The sequence below is a fragment of the Prionailurus bengalensis genome, chromosome B1 (genome assembly GCF_016509475.1).
Source record: "Prionailurus bengalensis isolate Pbe53 chromosome B1, Fcat_Pben_1.1_paternal_pri, whole genome shotgun sequence".
Lineage (NCBI taxonomy): Eukaryota > Metazoa > Chordata > Mammalia > Carnivora > Felidae > Prionailurus > Prionailurus bengalensis.
The window spans coordinates 166,563,395-166,589,947 of record NC_057344.1 but is presented as its reverse complement, the minus strand read 5'-3'; the positions used below and the strand labels follow the sequence as shown (position 1 = coordinate 166,589,947).

At 37.8% G+C, this 26,553-nt stretch overlaps 1 protein-coding gene and 1 pseudogene across 1 annotated transcript in view; one reads left to right on the top strand and one right to left on the bottom strand.

The window, feature by feature from the left end:
* GABRB1 (gamma-aminobutyric acid type A receptor subunit beta1) overlaps window positions 1-26,553 on the top strand; it is a 386,092-nt gene that overhangs the window by 230,333 nt on the left and 129,206 nt on the right. The window lies entirely within an intron of this gene.
* On the bottom strand, window positions 3,289-3,442 carry LOC122479324 (annotated as a pseudogene).

The window sequence follows — 26,553 nt, the reverse complement described above, 5'->3', positions numbered from 1 at the left end:
TTAAGAGGTCAAGCATCACAGCAACAGTTTCGTAAAGAAGGAAAAAAATTAGTGGTTCCTGGGTGGCTCAGTGGGTTAAGCATCAGACTCTTGATTTGGGCTCAGGTCATGATCTCCCGGTTTGTGAGTTTGAGTCCCATGTTGGGCTCTGTGCCGACAACATGGAGACTGCTTGGGATTCTTTCTCTCTCTCTCTCTCTCTCTCTCTCTCTCTCTTCTCTCCCCCACTCATGCTGTCTTTTTCTCTCAAAGTAAATAAATAAATAAATGAATAAAGAAAGAAAGAAAACTAATTTAAAAAAAAGAATGAAAAAAGTTAAAAGGAAGAAATCCTCAAATTAACTCAGGAAATTTTCACAGACTGAAAAAATTAAGTTTCCAGGCTGAAAGAGTTCCCCAAATTCCCCAGATGAGTAAATGAAAGAGACACATTCCAAGGACCATCACAAAGAATTTACAACCTCCAGGAGATAAATGAAATTCATGAAAGCTCCCAGGAAGGAAATGTAAGTCATATCCGAAGAATAGGAATTAGAATGACAGCTGATTTCTCATCAGCAGAACTAGAATCTAGAGGTACTAGTGGGAAAGTACCTTCAAAATTCTGAGGACAAATTATTTCACCCTAGAATTCTATATATGATAAATCATGGAGAATAATGATATTTTTTGATATTCAAGACCAAATAAAATTTACCTCCATTTGTACGCTTTACTTTATATATATATTTTATAATGTTCATCTATTTTTGAAAGAGAGACAGAATGAGAGTTGGGAAGGGACAGAGAGAGAGGGAGACACAGAGTCTGAAGCAGGCTCCAGTTCTGGGCTGTCAGCACAGAGCCAGATGCAGGGCTCAAACCCACAAACCACTAGATAGTGACCTGAGCCAAAGTCGATGCTTAACTGACTGAGCCACCCAGGCGCCCCACCATTTATATGCTTTCTTAGATAATTGCTGTAGAATATCCTACAGCAAAATGAAATAACAAACTGAAATAATAAACTAAAGTAATAATAGCAATAATGATCATCATAATAAAGAGACACATGCAATCTAAGTAAGACAATAGGAGAACCCAATAGGAAAGAAAATGTGACATGTGAGAAATCTGCAGATGACTAATGTGCACCAAACATGGAAGGCAGCCAGCCCAGAGAGAGACAAAAAGAGCTGTGAGAGGGGACAACGTGGCTGTGGGCATGGAGTGGGGGCACTGTTTGAAAATTTAAAGACAGTCCAAATATCCATGTGACAAAGAGCAATAGCATTTGAAAAACATGTAAAAGCGGTTTTAAAGTTTTTATTAATTTATTTTGAGAGAAAGAGAGAGTGACAGAACGAGCGGGAGAGGGGCAGACACAGAGGGGGACAGAGGATCCAAAGCAGGCTCTGTGCTGACGGAAGAGACCCCAATGAGGGGCTCAGACTCGCAAAACATGAGACCATGACGTGAGCTGAAGTTCGACACTTAACCAACTGACCCACCCAGATGTCCCAAAACGGGATAAATTTTTTAAATGAGGAAATCAATAAAATCAAAGAACACAACTTGTACAAGAAAGGTAATAACAAATATGGTACACTACTTGGCTCACGGTGAGCAGTGTTTATCTAAGTGTAATAATACAAACACTAACCCCTAATTGAAACAGGTGTATATATATATATATATATATATATATATAATTACATAAATAACATATATGATAATAGCATAATTATATGATTAATGTAACAATTATTGCATTGATAGATATAAATTTTATCTATACATATAAGTTTTGTGGTAAAATAAAGGAGGGGGGTATAAGAAAGCTGAATATTCAACTATGGTAAGAGGAAGGCAGTAGAAAATAGTGGTTTTGGTTTAGTAAAAAATATACATAATTGGTGTTTGCCCTTGGTTCCTGGCATGAACCTTCAACCCCTTCAAATTTTCTCAGTGACAGGAGTATGTCTTGTTATGCATAAAGACGTGTTTCTTTCCAACACGTGTTATTTTATACTCATGAGATGGGACCCTAAATAACTTCAGGATGGGGGTTGGTCAGCAGAAAAAAACAGGTGACGAGAGCAGTGGAACTTTCAGCCCCATCTCCCAACCTCCAGAGATTGAGTTCAATCATATAGCCAATGGTAGTAATCAATCATGTCTATGGAAACCTTGAATAAAAACTCTGGACAGCTAGGCTCGGGGTTTCCAGGTTGGTGACATCAATGTGCTGAGAGATGGCATGCCCAGATTCCACTGGGAGAGGGCATCGAAGCTCTGGGTCCTTCCCACACTTCCATCCCTCAAGACCTTGCCCTATACATCTCTCCCATTTGGCTGTTCCTGAGCTGTATCCTTCATAATAAAACTGTAACTTAAGTATAGTGCTCTGAGTAAGTTCTGTGAGATGGGTAGCCCACCAAATCTTTGAACCGAGGACTTCCAAATTTGTAGTGAACCAGGAAGAACTGTAGGTAGAGTGGGGACATCTAGGATTTGCAACTGGCATCTGAAATGGAGGAAATCATGGGTGACTGAGCCCCTCAACCTGTGGGGTCTGTACTAACTCAAACTTTAATGGATTTGTGAGACACTAAGTTGCTGTCGGAGAATTGGATGTTGCAAGCACAGTGGTCAAACAAAATGTTCAGAAATATGAAAATTAGTACCGGAAGAAAGGTAAAATGGTTCAAAGTTATTTTCTCTAGAGAGCTGAATTGAAGGGCAGAAATGAGTGGGCAGGTGCTGCTTTATCTCCTTAAAATCTTTTAGATTTTTTTTTATCATTTTCATGTATTACATTGACATAAATTAATTTTATTAAGTAAGAATGAATTCATTTCTAGGCAGTGAAAGTATCATTTTATTTTATTATTCACTAAGCTCTCCAAATTATGATGCCCATTACGTGATCATTAATTAACACCTTGATTTGTCCCCTCTTTATTAAATATCTGACATTCTGTACCCAGGAGGGAATAAAAATACTTTTGGAATGCATATTTTGATTGGGAAGAGCTACATGAAAAACATGAGGATAAATGCAGAGAATAAGTACTACAATATTTTTTAAAAACTCATTATCAATATTATTATCAACTGGTAGAAATAGGCATTTTTGACTGGGCATATTTTCATAATATACATTGGTATAACATGATTAAATATAGGATGCAATTTTCATTGTACATATTATCAGTAATTTTTACACCAAAGTCATAAAAATTATCAAACTACTAAAAAATTACATAGTATGTGTGGAAAATCAGTCTGTGAGTATGTATCATGGGGAAATGCATGTTTTATACAGAATATGAACTCAAGACGCTTTATCTTCGTGCCTAGCTTCTCGTTTGGCAATCACTTTTTAGGAAAAGTTTTCAATTAGCAATAATCGCGCCTCGGATAAACCTCATTGGCTACGATACTGCCACTGCGCAAAGCTGGCAATCACTTTTTAGTTTAATATTGGAGTTGTGATCTGTGCCACAGTTCGTTTTGATGGTCTCCAAAATCATTGATTTTGGCTTGATCTTACATACTGTTCAAGATTTACTCAATGAAATTTAGGCCGGTTTCTTTGTTATACATTTGAATGTCAATTTATTATTTTTAGCTTGCAAAACGAATTTCAAATGCATTTTCTTCTCTGTTTAAATTCCCAGAAGAGACATAACTCTGCCTTGGCGGGGGGCTGGAACCTCCTAATCCCAAACCCCCTCCTTCCCCATTGAAACAGTGGTTTTCATTATGCACTTCTTTATTAACTTGAGGTTTCTCAGGCAAACATCACTACATCAGTGTAGACACACACTGAGACATTTAACAACAGAAAGCAGAATTTCATCGGGACATAATCAGATGATGAAACCAGTATATTAACGCAGTGAATTCTGTAAAGTCATCTCAGGTAGTTGCATCCAGTGAGATGGGGCCCCGTGGGGTCTAGGGCTGAGGTGGGAATTGCGGCAACATTTGACAGTTGAGAAACTGGTGATGCCATTAACCCAATACAGCCAGATGCACCTCATTCTTTCAGGGTCCTTTCTCCCTCTTTCTTTGCCTTGTATCATTTTATTCTTCCTTATTTCCCAACACTCCTGTTTTCCCCCATGCCTTTATCCTCCAAATATTCCCTTTTATCATGTATTATGTGTCAGAGCTGATACGCAGTGTATACGTGATAACTCTCTAATCCTCCCTACAACCCTATGGGATGGGTGTTATTAATATTGCCATCATACTGATAAAGAAACCGAGACACAAGATGAACTCCCCAAATTCACATACCTAGAAAATCTTACATTCTTAATTATTGCTGATACACTGCTTAAGAAGCCAGATGCTCTAAGGAGCCCTTGTCAACGCCTTCCACCAAGTATACACAAGGCTTTCTGCATCTAGTGATTCTTAAAGAAGCCCAAAAAATTCCAGCTTCAACTAGTTCACCCAAATCAGTCAGTCTGTTGCCTGCAATGCAGTTGTTCGTTTTCCAATTTGCGTTTGGATTCTTAGACCACATCTATCTTCCAAAGCAATGTGGAGTGTTGTTACAGACAAATAAAAGGAAAATGTCAGATTTTCTGAATCTGAATTTACCCATGTGACATGAACTGTTTTGGTTTTAGCCTTAGGGAGCCTTTTTCCTAAAGCTTACCTGTGCTTTATAAGATGGTGTGGGCAGACTGTTGCTCCTAAAATGAGGAATAATTCCTGTCCATTAGCAAGTGAGTTTGCCTCCAGGAAACCATTGAAAGTAGGTACAAATCAGAAGAGTTTCCGCAGGGGCCTAAATTAACCTGCAGGGGCCTTTCGAAGCTGCAAGCAGTATTACTCCCAAGCACAGCAAGGTCAGCCCAGTCACGATTTTGGCTCTGCTTCTGAAGTGGGAATAATTTTTGAAAGAGACCTTGCCTGTTGCTTTATGTTGTGGAGAAGAAAAAAAATAAATAAGAAAATGTGACTAATCAAGTGCTGGAAGACTTGAAAACAGAAGTTTTCTGATTAGTAATGCAAAGCTGGGATCATGTCTTCTTGTATTTGTCAAAATGGAGAACATAAAATCCTGCTAACCTATTCAGCTAGCTAAAAGGTTTCCATGACAACTGTGGGAACTTGGAACATTCAGTACTCTTGTCTTCAAAAATAACCTTTCCGTATAGGCAAGAGATTGTTAAAAGCACTAACCCACTTCACCTCTCCAGTCCAAGGTAACTACCTGACCATTATGTTGGTCTCTCACTACCCTGGAAAAACTTCAAATGGTCTGTTTATTCTACAGTGTAGGAATAAAAATTCAGATGACTAGCCCATTATAAACTGTGTTTAATCTCAGCATGTTTTAGCCTGTTCACTTTGTGCACTCATTAGTTTTTCTGGAGAAAAGAGAACTTACTTCTATGCAAGGAATTACAGATTTAAAGGTTGTTTCTTCTCTCCTTTTAAAGCCAATCAAGTCGAAAATAGAAAATATAGTTATCTCTTAGGAAATTTAGCCCCTGAAATGCCAGCAACACGTGCTCATGGTAGATAATATAGGACACACAGAAAATGTTAAGGAAAAAAAAAAAGGATCCATTATCTCACAAACCAGAGAGCCTGACCATTGTTGAAATTTTTATATATCCTCTTCTAGTGTTTATATCATATCTCTGTTTCATTAGTTCATTTTTTAAACTGAATCATTCCTTAAGCTTGACCCACCCACAGAGATAAGCTTGGATAATGGAGGGTTTATTGCAAAAAAAGACAGAAACAAGAAGATACATAGTAGATAATCACTGGGGTGGCAGTGCCTCTAAGAGCAACTTCATGAAGATCCAAAACAATAGCTTAACAAGTATTCAAGATAATTAACCTACCTCATTTGTGCTTTGGCGTTCATATTTTCCCACAGAGAGGTTCTGATTGGTCTGTTGGCCCTCATCCAACATGGAACATCTATTTTTCTGGTTTACTTAATCCTCGCCCAGGTTGCAAGTTTAGTTTCATGTATCACGAATGGCAGAACCCCAGAAACTTAACTGGGCCATTTTAGCCTTCCTTGAGTAGAAGGCAGTCTCAAAGTCTCCTTATTGGTATGTCTTATGCACAATTCTATATTTACTTTCCCCCTGAGAGTCATCATCTATTTCAAAAGTGGGAGAGTAGAAATGGTTGAACGGAGGTGCAAGCAATGGTGGTGGGAGGAGAGACAGCATTTTAGAGAAAGTAAAAGCAATAACTAATAAATAAAAACAATGGAAATTCAGGGTGCTTTGTATTATCACAGTGTTTCAGCAAGTCTAAACATTGGGAATAAAATACTCTTTCCCCAAAATATTTTTTGTTGTTCTAATTTCTAAACAATCAGTGAAGACACTGATGGGTTTTACTAAAATAATATATATTTAAGCTTCAAATGAGCACATCTTAATTACTTACACTATAATCAACCTTGTAATCTATGTGGGAGTTAATTCAAAGGACTCCCTGTGTGGCCCATGACAAAGAGGATTAATGTTCCTCTCTTCTCAAAAGCAAGTTCCATAGGGTTCAGAATTATTCAAGCTCACTTTGGGCCCAGTTCATTTATTCAGCTCCTATGTCCTGTACATTTCTGGACTTAGCCAGTAAATTTGACATAAACAATGGTAGCATAGTGGTTGTAAAGATAAATGAACAGAACTTCAGTTACTTCAATTCAATCATTCTACGTACAAATCATTTTTGGAAATGGGGAATTCAGTCTTTTGAAAGTATTTCTCCCTGTGCTCTTCCTTCTTTACAAAAAAAAAGTACTTTAAAATATTAATTTATTCATTTTTCCTTTTTTATACCATAAATATTTATTTTTAAAATATACTTTAGTCTATTTTCTTTGTTGGCATAAAATCATATTAAAAAGTTCAAGACTAGAGTTTTACTATCCATGGTTTTTTTTTCTGACTATTGTTACTGTTTGTTACATTTCTTTTTTTTTTTTTTAATTTTTTTAATGTTTATTTTTGAGAGAGAGAGAGACAGACAGAGTGTGAGCAGGGGAGGGGCAGAGAGAGAGGGAAACACAGAATCTGAAGCAGGCTCCAAGATCCAAGCTGTCAGCAGAGCCCATCACGGGGCTTGAACCCACGAACCGTGAGATCATGACCTGAGCCAAAGTCGGTCACTTAATCCACTGAGCCACCCAGGTGTACTTTACTGTTTGTTACATTTCATGATTATTACTGAAAATAATTTTGTCCTATACAGGAGGAAAGGGTATTTAAAATGATTCATTCCAGATGTCAACTACTCTAGATATTCCATTGTCTACCATATTTTAAGCATCTAATAACATTAACTTCTCATTGTAAACTATTGTACTATAATAATATTCCTTTATCCAGAGACACCAAAATCTATTTAACTCTTAATCTGTTATTGGGCGATTAGCTTGTTTCCAGGTTTTGTTATTATAAACAGGGCTAGATGATACCTCTGTACACATTTTATTCCTACTTTCTGACTTTGTCTCAGTCTAATTTTATGGGACTGCTTTTAGGCAATACACAGTGCCAAAAAAACTGGACGAGAGCATCGCAATTGATTATCCACAAACTAGATGGTGTGAATCATCACTGCAGTGAACTGTAGCTTATTCAATAGTTAATTATCCACAGAGTATCCATAATTTATATGACCTACCTACAACATCCTCATAAAAATAAAAATTAAAAAAAATCTTATGGCGCATTGTCTTTAAAAAGCCTTAAGAATCTCCCCTTTTTTTGTATGCATCTATTATTTATGTGCAGTATTCTTGAACATTTCCATCTAACATGTTACGCAGAAGCTTTGCAGAATAAAATCCTCCCAGGCAGCTCCTCGTCATCTGGGGCACCCTAATCTGCTATATTTATTCATGTTCCAATGCACATGCTAAATAAGAAATTGGCAAGATGATGCAAGGGGCTATGGATATTCAGCTTTGTTCTTAAGCTTAGAGTCAGACAACATTTCTCTGGGTAGTTTACTTCCTACCAAACTGCGTGCAGAATGGAAGGAGAATTTGATTTACACCCACACAGGAGGAAGCAGCTCTGCCCTAAAATCACAATGCAGTATATTTGGGAGAGGATTGTTCTGCGAGAGACAAGGCAAAGCCGTGGTATGAGTTTGGCTCTAGTGCCAGACTGCCTGAGTTTGAATTCCAGTGGCTGGTTGGGTGACCCTGGGCTAGTCAGTGGCTGAACTGGGTTCTGTGATAAAAGAATAAACAAATTATCGTCCCTGTACTCATGGAAATTTACAGTTTAGAGAGAGTCAGATAATTAAAACAATCATTATGTAAAAGAACACAGATCAGGACATCCCACCCAGTTTCAGAATATCTGTCAGTTATATTATTATGAGATTGATCATGTTACCTCCCATAAAAGATTAAATATCTTTGAAGGTAGACCACTGACACACACACACACACACACACACACGCGCGCGCACACACACTGAAGGTAGATTTTCTCTCTCTCATAGATAAATACAGATATAGATACATATATAGATATACATATACACATATATGTATATATATGTGCACACATACACTGAAGATAGACTCTCCCTACACATACATATACACATTTACATACATACCTACACGTATTTTTCCTTTAGGAAAAATGAAGGGATGCTTTCTCCACTTTCCTCTACTCTACAGCCCTCTTCTTCATAACTTTTTTCCCTTGCTTAACTAAAGCTACATGACTCAAATCCAAATTCTACTTCTTGTCCTTTTTTTTACCTTCTCCAAAATTACTTAGTCTCACTAAACCTCAGGTTATCTTAAAATGAAAATTAAAAACCATATAATCTCATAGGGATTTTATGCAGATTGTAAACAATAATGTATACAAAATGTTCAACATAGTGCCAGGTACATAGTTAAGAATTCAATTAATGTTGGTTGCTTTTACAATTAGCACTCAGTCAGTATAAGAATCATCCACAGACTTGGAGCTCATTATTATTCCCTTCCCTCTGGTATCTTATAATTATTAGAGAACATTTATTGAACACTTATAGAGAATATAAAATTATCTACACATGGAAGGGATTATTTTCAATGGCTATATATGAACTGTTAGATATAGCAGGCTGATTCCAATCACCATGTGTTGTCTGGTTAAGCATTCCTTTTTCCACACACATTCCCCACCCCTATAAGTGTCACATGACCCCAATGCTCAATTCCAGCATGAAGAGAATTTTGCTGCCCATACAAGTAAGCCAAATGGAGAGCTGAGCAATGTCTTAGGCACATAGGCAAGTGAAATTTTCACCAATAGGCCATGAGAAGGAAAACTGAAAGCATGGGCTTTGTTTATGCCTATTCACAAGATCTATGGTATCTCCTCCCCAGTGCTGTTGGCCAACAGTACTTGGAGATCTTTCCTTTCACACTTAGCTTCTGTCCAAATGACTGTGCCCATTCAGCGGAAGGAGATCCCTTTTTCAGTTTAGGGAAATTGGTCAGCAGTTGGGTTAAGTCTGTTTTCAAATCATTTTCATGTCATACTTGAAACAAAGCCTTTGAAAAGTCCAAGAGCTGAAATGTTGACAGCCGTTCTACTGAATCTATTTCGACAACTTCCTTTTAAGCCACTGAGTGGTACACATCCAGATACCTTGGCAAAGGAGTGAGGGAGGACTTCAGGGTACAATTCAATGAAACACAGAAGAAAGAAAACTTTATAGGCCCCAATTTACATTTATTTCCTCTCTACATCTATAGCCAACATCGCTACATCTTTGCCTTGGTAAAAGAGCACTTCAGAGTGGTCTAGCTCTTTGTAACCTATCCCACCCCCAGTCCAACTGTAAACGCAATGCTTAAATAATCACCTTATTGTTGGGGCAGGGAAGAAATAAAGGATTGGATTAGGAAAGACAGACTCTAGCAATGGCTAAGACCATAGACTGTGGAATCAAAAAGACCTAGGTTCCTATCCTCCCTCAGCCACTTACAAGCTTAGTGACTTTAGGCAAACTACTCAACTTCTCTGAGCCATGACTTCCTTAGTTGGTAAAGTAGATGATGATGACAGTTTTGACTTTACAGGGTTCTTTTGGGAAAATAAATAATGATAAAGTCTTGGCATAAGAAAGCACTCAGTAGATGTTCGTTTCTGCTACTCTTAAGGGAGATGGATGGAGAGCAGTATAAGTCAAGAAAACTTTATCATATCTGTCTTCTGCTGTGTCAAGCCTGTGTTATTAGGTTTCCAAGATCAGGAAACCACTAGGTGCCTTGTCTGATGTTAGCAACTCATTTTTGTTGTGCAAAATTCACATTTGCAGGCCTCCCAGAAACTGTTGTAGAATGAAGCACATAAAAGATTCATGCACATTCAGCGGCTACCTCCTGGATAACACTTCTCAGGGGATTGATTAAGGAATTTAATTTAAACCAACAGAACCAGTAATATTTCTGCTGATCCCTTGTGTAACTGTGTTAGTGAACATAAATATACATGGACAGGCTTGGGGTATTCTGTGATTCTTACAATTATCTAGTTCAAAGGAAAGCAAACTGATTACCATATGCATGAAACCGAGAAAGAGAAAGTTCTGTTCTGTGTCAGCAGGAGGAGGAAAGGTGGTTTTGAAATATGAATGTCTTGCTACTTTTATTTGATGTGTTTTCAATGCTCGTATAGAGAAAATAATTGCCAAAACATGACACGTAGAAGCAAATCGAGTGTGTATTTTTCTTTTCAAGCTGCTGTGTTCAAATTTTGACCAAAAGTAATGTCGGTTAACATAACTCCTGCAATACGTGCATCCAGGTGATTAAATGCTAAGAAATTAAAGGATCAGAATCCTTTTTTAATATTTGATTATCATGATATACTTAAAATAATAATTATGTCTAGCATTATATTGAACAGCAAAGAGTTTATCTGTTTCAATAATATCTTTCACAGAAGCTCAATATATAAGACAAATAAAAAACAGAGATTCTCTGGTTGAAGTGTGGGTTAGACGTCTAAAATTCTGACCTTGTGTCCTCCTCATCAGTCCCCAGAAATAACCACTAATGACCCTGTGTAATCTAAAAACTCAAAAGAACATAGCTTAAAAACCATTCCTTTGATGCATTACTCTTTTTTATACACTTTCACACTATTTTATTTTATTCTCACAAATGTCCTATAATGTAGATCTTAACACCTTCATTTTACAGGTCAAGAAACCAAGATTCAGAAGGAAAAACATTTCCAATATCACTCAGTTTATGAGTGCTCGTATTTGAGGCGAAACCCAAATCTTCTTGCTCTAAAACAGTCTTTTTTTTATTTATTTAAACTCAAGTTAGTCAACATACAGTGTAGTCTTGGTTTCAGGAGAAGAACCCAGTGATTCATTTCTTACATATGACACCCAGTACTCATCACAACAAGTGCCCTCCTTAATACCCATCACCCATTTAGCCCATCCCCTCACCCAACTCCCCTCCAAGAGCCCTCAGTTTATTCCCTGTATTTAAGAGTCTCTTATGATTTGCCTCCCTCTGTTTTCGTCTTATTTTTCCTTCCCTTCCCCTATGCTCATCTGTTATGTTTCTTAAATTCTACATATGAGTGAAATCATGATATTTATCTTTCTCTGACCAAATTATTTTGCTCAGCATAATGTCCTTTAGTTCTATCCACATTGTTGCAAATGGCAAGATTTCACTCTTTTTCATCAACGCAAGTAAAGCAGTGTTTCTTAATTTGGCACTACTGATATTTTCAGATGGATAATCATTTGTTCTGTGGAGCTATCCTGCAGATCATAGAATGTTTAACACCATCTTTGGCCTCCACTTACTAGAAGCAAGTAGGATGCCACCCCTGTGATGTCAATACAAATTGTTTCTAGACAGTACCAAAGGTCCAATGGAGTGGGATGGGGGACAAAATGGCCATGGGTGGAGAACCAGAGCTCTAAAATCAGGGCTCTTAATCTGGTATTGGTGGATCCCCAAAAGGGCCCTTGGATAGAATTCTACTGATCCCTGAACTTGGATGGGAAAGATTTACATCTTTGTTTTTACTAACCTCTGTTAGAAACTGAACCTTTCTTTCTATGATAAATGTAGGCCATAGACCTTAGTAGAATTATCAGTACTTGTGACCTATAACCAATAGAAAGTATCAATGTACCAAATTTTCTAACTTCAGTTATTGCAGGTACTTCAAAATATCATTGAAAAATAGAGCAAATGACTCTAATTACTACTTCAAAATTATGGTAGCTACTTGACACACTGTCCAATCTTCTTTAAGACATTACTAAAGAGGTATATATATATATATATATATATATATATATATATATATATTTTAGGCTTCTATACATATGATTATGGGTTTTTTTTTGTAGGTTCAAGTGTTTATTTAAATTCCAGTTAGTTAACATACAGTGTAATATTAGTTTCTGGCACAGAATTTAGTGATTCATCATTTATATACAATACCCAATGCTAACAGCAACATGTGCCCTCCTTAATACCCATCACCCATTTAACCCATCCCCCCCATGAAACTTCCTTCCAGCAACCCTCAGTTTGTTCTCTATAGTTAAGAGTCTGTTTTCTGGTTTGCCTCTCTTTCCCCTCCCCCTCAGCATGTTTATCTGTTTTATTTCTTATATTCCACATATGAGTGAAATCATATGATATTTGTCTTTCTCTGAATGACTTATTTTGCTTAGCCTAATACCCTCTAGTTCCATCCAAGTCATTGAAAATGGCAAGATTTAATTCTTTCCGGTGGCTGAGTAATATTTCATTGTATATATACCACATCTTCTTTATCCATTCATCAGTTGATGAACATTTGTGCTCTTTCCATAATTTGGCTATTGTTGATAATGCTGTTATAAGCATCGAGGTGCATGTATCCCTTCAGGTCAGTATTTCTATAGCTAGAAGGAAACCTTTGGAAGGGGAGAAGATATTTGCAAGTGACATATCGGATAAAAGGTTAATATCCAATATATATAAAGAACTTTTAAAACCAACACCCAGAAAACAAATAATCCAGTTAATAAATGGACAGAAGATATGAATAGACATTTTTCCAAATAAGACATACTAACAGACACAAGAAAAAAAGCTCAATATCACGTACCATTAGAGAAATACAAATCAAAACTATAATGAGATACCACCTCACTGTCAGAATGGCTAAAATGAGCAACACAGGAAACAACAGATGTTGGAAATGGATATGGAGAAATGGGAACCCTCTTACACTATTGGTGGAAATGCAAACTGGTACAGTCACTCTGGAAAACAGTGTGGAGGTTCCTCAAAAAGTTAAAAATAGAACTACCATATAATCCTGCAATTGTGCTACTAGGTATTTACCCAAAGTATACAAAAGTACTATAGCATATTTCTTAAATTTCATTAACTCTATTCCAAAAATAATTGCTTTCGTGTGTAATCCTTTTTTTTTTTTGCATCTGTACAGTTTCTGAGAAGATGTCCATAGGTTTAACTTGACTGTGGAAGGGGTCCATGGTGCAAGAAGTCTACAAAACTCTATTCTAAAGCTTCTTCATCTTACCTCATTATCCTTTGGGAGACAAGTGGTAAAGTTATATAGTGGCTCCTTTCCACCTGCACTCAAATTACTTAACCAGATTAAATAATTTTCTAAACCTCAGTTTCTTCATCTCTAAAATGAGAATAATATTAGCACACGGCTCACACAGGATTTCATAAGGTTAAGTATTTAATACAGTACCTGACACATACTAAGCACTTCATAACTGGAAGTTACTATTTTTACTGCTTTAGTGTTTTATAATATGGCCTCTGTTCAGATGTAATTGTCTAGTAAGTATTTTGCCAATAGCAGTGGCACTGACAATGCATAGAAATCTCTGAAACATATGCCAGGGAATATAAAATGCTTACATTAGTCTCTCTCCTGGCTAGTCCTGGTTAGCATTTTCCATTTATAGGGGATATACAAGAAATTCATTTCCTTGAAGAAGGATTTTAAAGTGCTCAAAATTCCATTTGTTCCTAGACACTGTGAGGATAGAAACAATATTTATTTCACAGTGCTGTGCTCAGTGGTTGAGAGGCAGGAGGAACAATGACAACAGAAGTGAACTGGGAATTGGTGGACTGGGTGGAGCTTCAAGCCCCAGGTTTCTGCCTTTTGCCTGCCCCTCAATGCCAATTACCAACAGACCCCTGCTGATCACACTTCCCATCCTTGCTCAATTCCAACTTGAAAGAATTTCTTTTCTCATATGATGCCAATTCATGATAAATGCTCACATAGGCATGACGATTTCAATTGCCAGACCATCTGCCTACTGGATATTTTACTGTGGTTTTTAGAGCCAAGAGCTTCACCAGTTGCCCTGTTTCTAAGGAAACAGAAGCTATAGTGACAATTCGTGACTTAGATGAACTGTCTCACTGCTCATTAAAGATGGCCTCTGGGGGTCAGCAAGCACAAGCTGTACTTGTATTCCTGGAGCCAGAGCGCTGGGTACTGTACTGCTCATTTTCATTGTTCTCATTTCCATCTTCCCTTCTGAATCACTTGGGGAACCACATTGAAGTGTGATCTGAGCACAGAAAAGTCTTTATTCCATCCTCTGTCTCTGAGATGTTTAGACGGGATGAATAGATAGGTGGATTCAATCATTTAGTCAGTTAGTCAACAAACAAATATCGAGTGTTTATCAGGTCAATTTCAGGATAAAGTCCAAGTTTCTTAGTTTAGTAAATAAATAAAATCCAGTGAGGTTCAAACCACAGCCACTCATTAACAGGTGAAATCAATTTAGTGGTTAGTGACAAATTTTTATAAATGAATAGAATAGAACAGAGTAGAGCAAAGTAATTTCTAAATACTAAGGGTAAATGATGCTTCGTGAAACTACTTAAATATTTTTGTGTGTGTTGTATTGAGTTGAAAGGTAGAATGTATTTCTTGTTCAAAAGTGAAGTGAAGAAAAAGTTTGAAAGCCACTGGCAGTGAAGGACCTTTCACCCATCTCCCAATCCTGTCTCTAAATGCTACATCAAAATTCGTTTTCTGATCATGCTGCACTGGTCTCTAAAAGCACATAGCCGGCTCTAGACCTTTTACACAACACACTCTTCCACCAGTGCCTGCCTCACGGCTCTTTGTCCCCTTCTAGCCTTCTCCAGGAACACTCTCCCACCCACCCCATCAACCTGGGGGTGTACTGCATGTATGGGTTGAGTCTCCTTCTAGAAGATTACAAGCCCCTCATGCATCCTAGCACATACATATCTTTTAACCGATGTGTACTTGTCTTTCATGTTTTCAACTATATGCTCTTAAAGATCACAACTGTGTATAATTGGTTGTTGTAGCCACACCTTTTAACTTCCACAGGTGACTGTGAAGAGCAGCCAAGCCTGAAAAACAATAATCTAGTTCAATAGTGTCAAAGTGTGAGATGCTTCTTGATGGTAGTGGTACACTGGCCGACTTTCACCTGGAGACTGAGTTCTAAGGAACATTAAATGATAATAACATTAAATAGTATTGAATCACACAGTGAGGAAATTATTCCCTTACAAATCGTACCCATCCCACTGATTCCAAAATGAAGAAAGATTTTTAGGGTGTGTTAAAGGATAAATTTTTTTCGGGTAAAATTATGACTTCCATACCAATATAACATGACACACTAAAGATTTAACTCATTGATCAATAAGGGAACCAGCAAGATTTTGCAATGAGATCAAAGGAAGGTTCAAAGGGCCCTATGCACATAGACAAATAAAGAATACTGAAATGAAATTACACATAGATGCAAAATGGGTCTATCCACAAGGCAATGATCAGTTTCAATTCACCTGACGCAATGAATTTCTGTTTCTAAGGCTAAGAATCATTTGCATTATCATCATTTTCTACAATTTATCAAGTTGTAAAATAATTCAAGGAACAATGAAGAGCTAAGATAACATAGAAGAGTTCTTTTTTGGTTCATTTAAAAATCTTTCTTAATTTTTTCCAACTGGCACAAATCTTTCATCCCCTTCCAATAATTGCTAATCTTTGTAACAGAGAGCATGCCCCCCTCTCTGAGCCTCTGGCATGTAGCAATGACTAGCTGGAATTTTAAAATATCATTTTACTTTCATTGTGATCACCTCACACTTACGTTTCATTATTTCCAATAAGTCAATTTTATTCGTGGTAGTCGTATGAATTTTTTGAAATATATTAATATGATGAGTCTGTTAAAGGAAAATAATGAGAAAATCACAACACAGTTACAAATATTAGGAAACCATTTGTATACTGGTTAAAACAGACACTTAGAGCCAGCTTCTCTGGGATCGAGTGATTTAAGATAAATTACTTAATCTCTTAATCTCTCTATGCATCAGGTACTTTATCTGTAAAGTGGACATAATAATAATATCTACCTCATAGTGTTATTGTGACAATTATTTAATGCTTCGAATAGTATCTGCGTATAGCAAATACCCAATACATATGAATTATCATTATTATTCTTTTTATTATATGATGAAAATTGTGACGACAGTATTCAGACAACTATAGTTTGGAAAACACTGGCATCTATACCAACAAACAGCTAATAAGATTTTCTCTTTTAGTTGCCACTACATGAGAGGGTTTCTGAAAGGCATCAATAGTTTCTTTCTGCTAGCTCAGAATCTGTTACCTTATATCTCTGTAATTCCTCTCAGTTTTTCAAGACCCTTCGGTAATATATCAGTCCCATTGACCTTCAAATCCATTGACCTTCCTCCCAACAATGAGCTCAATTCTTTCCTTACTGAGCTTAGAATCCATTTTCCATCACTGTGATCATTCATTTACATATGTACTCAACTCCCTTATTCTTGTCATATGATATTTGCCTAGAAAATCTCCAACCCTAATTAAATACAATTGCCCTATGCCTGTATGAATGGAAGAACACGATAAAGAGGAAAAACCTAACAATGATAACTAATTATGAATTTATATCCAAACTTTAAGGAGTTCTCAGCACTGTCCAGCAATCCTATTACATTTCCTTAGACAATTGATTTTCCAATCCCCGAGACTACTATTTACACCTTTTCTTATCTCCTCAAGTCTTCAATGCCCATCCCATTTACAGCAATCATTCTTGCCTCTATTTCGTTAAGAAATTAGAAGAATCAAGGGCACCTGGGTGGCTTAGTTGGTTAAGCATCCAACTTCGGCTCAGGTCAGATCTCATGGTTTGTGGGTTCGAGCCTGTGTTGGGCTCTGTGCTGACAGCTTGGAGCCTGGAGCTTGCTTCCAATTCTGTGTCTCCCTCACTCTCTCTTCCCCTCCCCCACTTGTGTGCATGCTCCTTCCCTCACCCTCAAAAATAAATAAACTTAAAAATATTTTAAAAATTAAAGAAATGAGAACAATCAGAAGAGAGCTACATCTATCCACCAACAAATCTACCAGGTCTCTGAAAATATCCCCACTCAGACTAACACCCATTAGTTACAATGGGTGAACTGTATCAGTTTCAGTTATCTAAGACCAAGGACTCTACCTATGCACTGGCTCCCATTCCGTCTGACTACTCAAGGACTTTGTTCCTACAATCCTTTTCTTTTATTGGACTATGGCCTACAGCACACAAACATGCTGTATTATCCTTTTTGACCCCCTGCAAACTCCAGCTAGCACCCATATGTTATAGTCAAAGTCACTGAAAGGCAACGTTGTCTCCACTTCTGTAGAATATCCTCCCTGCCACTCCAACTTACAGGTGATCAATGAACCTCCATCTTGTTAATTTCAGTGGAAAGCTATCAATATTCATCTTACTAGACCTCTTGAGTCAAAACGTTGACTCAAACTTTTTCTTGAAACACAGTCTGTTGCTCGAAGGATGTCACAGCCTCTAACCTTTAATCATGCCTTCTTAACTGACTGATTGCTTTTTCTCAATTTTCTTTACCAATTCGTCATCCTCTATCACATATGTGAATATTGGATTTCCCTTCAGTCCTAAACATTGTTCTCAATCCTACAACCAGTTCCATGGCTTGAAATATCATCTCTTTCCCCAATTTCTGGTCATTTCCAAATTTCTATCTCTAACCATGACCTCTTCCTGAGCACCAGATTTGACAACTCACCTGCTTATTTAAAACTTCTGCTTCAGTGCCAGTAGGCATCCCAAAATCAGTATGTCCAAAGGAGAACACTTAATGATCCTCTCTGACTTAGTAAAGATACAGATTAAATTAATGTATCAAATAAACTCAAAAACACACTGCCTTAAATAAAAGCCAAGTTTATTTCTCTCACACATAAATATCCAGATAAGTGGTGGTGTCAGAGTACAAACATGAAGGATTTATTAAAGGAATTTATTAAAGACTACAAACTTTCTCATTTGGGAGAGAACCTGTGGAAGTTAGGGTCCAGAAGGGGATGCTGGAGCACGAAAATCTCGAATGAGGTCTCATGAAGCACTATGGTGAAGAGATAAATTGGAGATTACAAGGGGATCTGAAAATGCAGATGCTTTCAACAGCCAGTGTGAGACAATGAACAGGAGCTGGTGAAAAAGTCTATTAACATATATTACCTCTGCCAAGCTATCAGTTCTGCAGGTCCTCGACCAAGCATCTAGAGGTGGGATTGTGGCCATTGTGGCATATAGCTAGTAGTCAGGAAGAATAACCAAATGCAGAGCAAGCGAGAGCAAGTACAGAACTGAATCCACCATTACCTAGAGAACAGATGTATAGAGGAAAAAGAAGTGGCCCAAAGAGGATACTGAATGAAATGACGTCATCAAAGGGATAAACAAAACAAAGGGTGTCCATTAAAGGGAGGAAATAGAAAGAAATCCAGAAAGTGGTAGAATGGAGACCTGAGAACTTTCTAAAGCAGGTCTGTCCTGTGCTTCAGAGATACTCATAAGGTAAGCACTGAAGGGTGGCCATTGGATCTGGCAGTATGACAGTCAGTGGTGACCTCTGAGTGCAAAGGTCTAAGTGCAGTTATTGAGCTGTATGCTAGGAGGAGCATGTAAACATTCCCAAGAAGGGAAGGAAAGAGAGAAGGTAGTAGCCAGAGCAGGAGGCATGGCCAAGAGAAGAGTGCTATTATTGTTATTTGTGGAGTTCTCTTTGTTTGTGTATCTGTATTGCAAAGCTTGGAATATGTTTATGAGCTATAATGTCCTGAGCTATACTACTTCAGAAAAGGACTAATAAAACATAAAAAAAAAAAGTAGGATAAGTAATTGACTGATTAAGATTCTGGCTTTGGTGGAAAGGGATAGAGTTGCAGGAACAGTTGAGGTTTTTCCTCAACCAGAAGGCTAAGGATGGGCATGTAAGCACTGTAGGTGAAGGGAAGAGGAGTGACCCGTCTTATTGAGGTTATCTGCTAAGCGATGTCCCAGACGTGGTTGCTATTATCTAGGGAACTTAAGAAGAATAAAAAAGAGGGGCACCCAGGTGGCTCAGTTGGTTAAGCGTCTGACTCTTGGTTTTGGCTCAGGTCATGATTTCATGGTTTCATGGGTTTGAGGCCCGCATCAGGCTCTGTGCTGATGGCAGTCCACAGCCTGCTTGGGATTCTCTCTCTCTGTCTCCCCCCCCCCCCACCCCACGCTGTCTCTGTCTCTCTCAAAATAAATAAATAAACTTAAAAAAAAGAATAAAAAAAAGATTTGGAATAGTGCTTGAGTTTAATGGGAGAGCTAATTCACCAAAGATAATTGAAAGAAATGTAAAGTTGAACTCAGAGCCTGACTGAGGTTGGTGACCATGAATTTGCAGTGAAACTATCCTGGACAATTGTGCTTCACTGTCCTTCAGTATTTGATCTTAGTATAAAGATGGATTTTCAAGTTGGTCACTCCAAGCTTAGTGTTCTTCACTGTGATGGAGTCAGTTGATCGGTTAGGATGCATTCTGCTTGCAAGAAATAGAAAAATTGAACGAGGTCTAAATTTCTCACACAATGAAGTCGAAAGGTAAGTGGCTGTGGACACTGACTGCACAACTCAGTGAAGGTAATATGACCAGTCTCTCTGTAACTCTTTCTGCTTTTTGATCACATTCGTAGTTGATCCAGTAAGACGAGAGTGGAGGAGGGATGATATCTAGGACATTTATATGAAGTGCATCTGAGCATCGTGTTTAAAAACCTGGACCCTAGGGCCGTATCTCCGTTCAAATTTCAGCTTGACAACTCATTATGTGGTCTTGAGCAAGTTCATCAATGTCTTCATCTGTGAAATAAGGTGACAATAGCACCTAACTTAAAGGTTGTTTGCAAACTAAATGAAGTAAGCTCTATAGGGTACTTAAAATAGTGTCAGGGTTATATTATAGCAAGTGCTCCATGACTGTTGGCAATTATTATTTAAAAGGTCCCAGCTGTGAAGCTGAAGGGTTAGACAGGCATACATCTGTGGCAGCCTGAATTATAACCTTCCCAAAGCTACCCATGCCCTTATCCCTCCAACCTATGAATAAGTTACTTTACATGACAATAGTGACTTTACGTATGTGGTTAAATTAAAAATCTTAAAATGGGACTAATAACCTGTTATTCATATGGGCCCAATGTAATCATAAGTGTTCTTGTAAGGGAGGCAGGAGACGAAGAGTAGGAGATATGACTAAGGAAGCAGAGGTCAGAGTAACACAGGAAAGGTCATGAGCCAAGACATACAGGATATCTCTGGAAGCTAGAAAAATCAAGGGAACAGATTGTTCCTTGAAGCCCACAGAAAGAATGCAGCTCTGTCAATGATTGGATTTTAGATTTCTGGCCTCCAGAACTACAAGACAACAAATATGTATTGTTTTAAGCCACTAAGTTTATGGCAATTTGTTACAGCAGCAATAGAACACTAATACATATCTGATCATGGAGAACATTGAACTTGATGGCAGATCCTAAGACAAGAAGATGGTTATGCAGCAGATCTTAGTGATTATGAATAAGGGGTCAAGCCTAGGAATCAATTCAGAGTAAAAGATTAGAGGGGCACCTGGGTGGCTCATTCGGTTAAGTGTCTGACTTTGTCTCAGGTCATGATCTCATGACTTATGAGTTTGAGCCCCCGGTCTGGCTCTGTGCTGACAGCTCAGAGCCTGGAGCCTGTTTCAGATTCTGTGTCTCCCTCTCTCTCTGCCCCTCCCCACCTTGTGCTCTGTCTCTCTCTGTCTCTAAAGAATTAATAAACATTAAAAAAATGTTTGGGAAAAAAAAAGAGTAAAAGTTTAGAAAAGGAGACACAACTTCTGAATGGCACCATATTATACAAACTCTTTATCTTTTATTGTGGCCAAATATTTTTTCTTACTTATTTATTTTTTTCTTATTAGCTGAACTCTGCACCCAATGCATATCTTTATGAACTTCAATTTAGTGGTGTTGTTTCCTACACATTAGTCATTTCTAACTATTCAGTCCACAAAATTCATACTAGTCCTCAACACCCTACTATGTGGGCAATAATATCTGTAATTTTTATTTCCCTTCTTCTAATAAGGAAATTATTTTCATTTTTCTCTTAATAGAGTTTGTGTTATATAATCCTGAGTTATGTATACTAATTTTTCATGCAGCATTAAGATTGCTTTTTCTAAGAAATCCTAAAGACCAGAGCTAAAGTGGTTTCCTAGCTGTGTTCTCTCATCAAGATGCTATAACCAAAGCTAAAGGGCAACCCATGCTTGGTATTTCCTCTTGGTTCTTGTCAGTTCTTTGAATCTCAATGTCCTAAAGATTGGACTGTAAAAGTACAAAACAGTTTCATAATTAAATAAAGGTATGCTCAGAGCAAGCAGAGGCAAAATAAAACTTCAATCCTGTTGTGAAGAAAAGAGATCATTGGTTTCAAAAATACACTAACAAAAAAATGTAACACGACAGTACTTTGTAAGATGTGTCACATAGTAACATTTTAGAATGGGCGGCAGAGGTTGGAAGTCCACATCCTGTGAAAAAAAGGTCTCTACCGTCAGCATGTAGGTCTGCCTTTTTCTGGGAATGTCTCATATAGTTTCCAACACAATGTGAGAGTAGCTACAGAGAAGGTTTCATTCTAGTTTCTGAAATAACAGGCCTAATCTTTAAAAATTGAGGTTATGGAAATAAATGATGTACCGTAAAACTTGGGAACATGTACAGAGTAAGGGTTGTAGCTGACCTGTATGCTATGCTCACTACTATCAGAGACCCTTGACTTTCATGACGGGCATATGGTCCCCGGTTCTTGGAAAGATAAAAGCTTGTTTTTCCCCAGAACACATTCCCATGAGAGTCTCATGTTTACTATGCATAACATGATAGTAACAGAAGCTTTATTTTTTTATTCAGGCAGCATTTTTTTTAATTGACTAGGATCTCACTAAAATGGTTTTAAAACCAATGGGTACATTTCCATATGTAGTATATGATAGATTATTTCACAACTTATTTACAAGCATCTGATTAATCCTACTTTTCTCTGTTAGCTTATACAAAGTATATACTATCAAAAAACAAATATACAAACAAAACACAAACAAAAAGAACCCCAAAGTATATACTATCTAGGTACAAAATATTACCTTCTAAGACCTCCTCACTTTCTCTTTGTTTCCTTCGTCAGCACCAACAGAGGAAGGTTGGCTTGCATAGGGGTTACGGGCTGGACTCCAAGTCTAAGTCCAAATTCCTATACCGGCATTTCCCAACTGTGTGACCTGAGCAGGTTCACTCTATTCATTCATCCTGAATTCCTGATGTCTGAAAAAAATCTACATTTTAGGCTGGTTGTGAGGACTAAATGAGATGTACAACATTATAACATGCCTAATACATAGTTAATAATTGTGTGATTTCTTTGGAGGTCCATATTTCACCCACCCACCCCCAAAACAGTTTTCCTTTACTTCTGTTAAAATAGTATTTTGTGGGGTGCCTGGGTGGCTCAGTTGGTTGGGCATCCGACTTTGGCTCAGGTCATGATCTCACAGCTCATGAGTTAGAGACCCGCATCAGGCTCTGTGCTGACAGCCCAGAGCCTGGAACCTGCTTCAGATTCTGTGTCTCCCTCTCTCTCTGCCCCTCTCTTGCTCATGCTCTCGCTCTCTCTCTCTCTGTCTCAAAAACATAAATAAACATTAAAAAAATAGTACTTTGCACTGAGATTCATTTGCTAGGAGAAATGGAAGAAATAAATCAACTAGTCTTCATCACTACTTAATTTCCAACATAGGTGATTTAAATTTGTGCTTCAGCTCAATTACAAATGAACAGCTGAAATGAACCCTTGTCATTACTGGAAATGAGCCAAATTAAGTTATGAAATCCATGAAAACCTTTATCATGAAGCAAAGAGGGTAATCTTATTTTTTTGACCTATTGGGTATATCAATAGAAGGCTCAGGGAACAGATCCATTTATTGATATCCTTCTCTCAGCCTAGACAGTTCCATCCTCAACTAGTCATTCCCTTCCTACACAGACTAAACAAACACACTGCATCTTCCTTAAAGTTTACAGCAGAGGGACATCATTTTGCCTCCCTTGCAGTTTATACATCATCTTATTTGATATACTCATTGGGAATTTGTCATATATTACTCTCATTTTATTTATTCACATATATATGTGACATTTACAATAAAATTTTATTTCTGCTTGTATCCTTCAGCAATCTCCCATTGCCTGCAAAATAAAGTCCATGTTTCCATACAAAGTTCTCTTTATATTTATCTCTTACCCTTGTTTGGCTTCTGGCTGAGGCAGAACTTTTCAAGTTCCCTGATATAATCTGCATATACTGTATTCAATTGTACTATGAAAATAAGAAAACAAACAATATATATGAAACCCAGAGGAAGTGTTGAGAAAGGAAGGAGCTTGTGAAACAGAGGCAGAATTCATAAGATGTGCTTAATATGGACAATAAATTAATAACACGTATGATGAACCAAAGAAAAAATAAATAGAAAAATATGATGGAACAAAGAAGAATGTTTGCTTACAGAGAGAAATAGGGAAAGATCAAAGTCTTGGTCATCAACTGACAACCATGTATGACAACCCCAATTCCGGCCACACATTAGTGACACCCAAGAGCCCCAGTTCTGGCCCCACACATGTTCTATTCAAGAAATACAAATAAAATACATGGCTATTCAAGGAGCTAATTACCAAGACTCAGCTATGGTTAGATCTAATTGTTTTTATATCTCTCCCTACGTTTCAGTGGCTCAGAGTACCTTCTGTGGGCTACCTTGCTTAAACCTCAACTCTAGCCCTGGTAATCACACCATCACTGGAAAGTCTGAGTCGGCAAAGAAATAAGAGGGCATATGAACACTGTGTGTCCCAGAATTTAGGTGATGAGATTCTTATACTTAATTGTACCCTATTCTAAGTGTAGGTTGCCCCATTTGTTTTGCCTTACTGCCTTACTGTACCTTGACTTAATATGTCAATGACATATTAAGTCAAGCAGGAATAACTGCTTATGCCTTAAAACCCAGATCACACTAGTCCTACTTTCATTTTTCTTAATTTTGTTTGATGTTTATTTATTTTTGAGAGAGAGATAGACAGAGTGCCAGTTAGGAGAGGCAGAGAGAGAGACACACACACACAGAATCAGAAGCAGGCTCCAGGCTCTGAGCTGTCAGCACAGAGCCCGATGGGGAGCTCAAATCACGAACCATGAGATCATGACCTGAGCCGAAGTCGAACACTTAACTGACTGAGCCACCCAGGTGCCCCTTGTCCTACTCTTAAAGTCTTTCTATCTGTGCCCTTTGTTAAGTAGCTTCTAAATGGATGCCAATGATTCCTACCTTCTGGTATTCCCATCATGTGTAATTCTCTTCCCTTGAGTGCGTCTGTACCCGGACACTCACTTTAAAGGTATAGAATGGAAGCAAACATGATATGACGTCACTTCTGAGATTAGGTTTCAAAACGACTCTTGCTTCCATCTATCTGGCTATTTCTTTTTTGCTTTTGCTTTTTGGCTTTTTTGGCTATTTCTCATTTGCTCTAATGGAAGCCATTTGAAAGTTGCCCTATGGAAATGCCTATTTGACAAAGAATAGAGGGAGAGCTCCAGCTAACAGCCAGCAATGTGGCACCAGTTCAGCAGCATGTATGGAACCAAATCCTATTACCAACCACGTGAGTGAGCTCGAGAGCTTTCAGATAAGACCGTAGTCCCAACACCTTGACGGCAACCTTGTAAAAGGCCCTGAGGCACAGGCACCAAATATATCAGGGTCCACAAAATCTATGAGATAACAAAGGTTTGTTGTTTTAAGCTGCTAAATGTGGGGTGCAGCAATAGATAGCTAGTACATTTCTTGCACACACATCTATATTTGTACTAATCACAGAGCACTGATGTAATATGTCTATATGATCCATAAGATTGTTTGCACCTTAGAGACAGAACTTCTATCTTAGTGGGACACCTGGGTGGCTCAGTAGGTTGAGCACCCAACTTTGGCTCAGGTCACGATCTCACAGTTCATGGGTTCAAGCCCCTCATCAGGCTCTGTGCCGACAGCTCAGAGCCTGGAGCCTGTTTCAGATTCTGTGTCTCCCTCTGTCTCTGCCCCTCCCCTGTTCGCATTCTGTGTGTGTCTTTCTCTGTCTCTCTCACAAATAAATAAACATTTTTTAAAAAATAAAAACAAAAGAACTTCAATCTCAGTGATGTTTTCCAAGAGTCTGGAAGCTCTTGGAATGTAGTAGTTCCATGACTAAGATGTTTAGTGATTTGGAAGCTCCTTGTAGTAATCGAACCATTATAACAATTCCAAGCATTATTGAACCCTTGACCCTCCAGGCAATTTTCTAAATGCTTACAGGTATTATTTTATTCAATCCTAGGAAGGAGAAAACTGAGTCACAGAGAAGTCAGGTAACTTGCCCAACATCAATAACTAAAGGAGGCTGGCTATGAACAGGAGCAAACTACTTAGAGCTTACATTCTTACACAAAGATTACATCCATATCTCATATTTCTAATATTATATACAACTTATATACATATTACATGTTTTTGTTTCACATGCACAAACACAGTACCTTGCATAGAAAGGATCAATAAATATGAATGAGTAAATGAGTGAGTGAAGGAATCAACACCAGAGTTTTTTTGTTTTTTGTTTTTTCTGGCTGAGTTTTTATCTTCTGAGCTAAGGGGACGTGCACATCTGCAATAGAGGAATTCTTTGACTCTTCCCTGAGGATCCATTATCATCTGTGATGATGTGAAACCGACACCATCAGTCCGCAGAGACCCTTTCAATTCCCCATTCTGTCTGAGTGAAAACTGGAGAAATGCCACATTGTCAAGGGCCTTTATTTCTGCCAGTGTTTGTTTTCGTTTTGAAACTATTATTTTAAATGAGCTCATTCAGGACAAAAAAAGTACTCTCTCTGAAATAAGATCCAACTGACATACAACAGTCTTATTACATCATAGTTATAATTCAAATCCAAAAATGGTAATCCCAAATCAAAGACTCTGCTGCGATA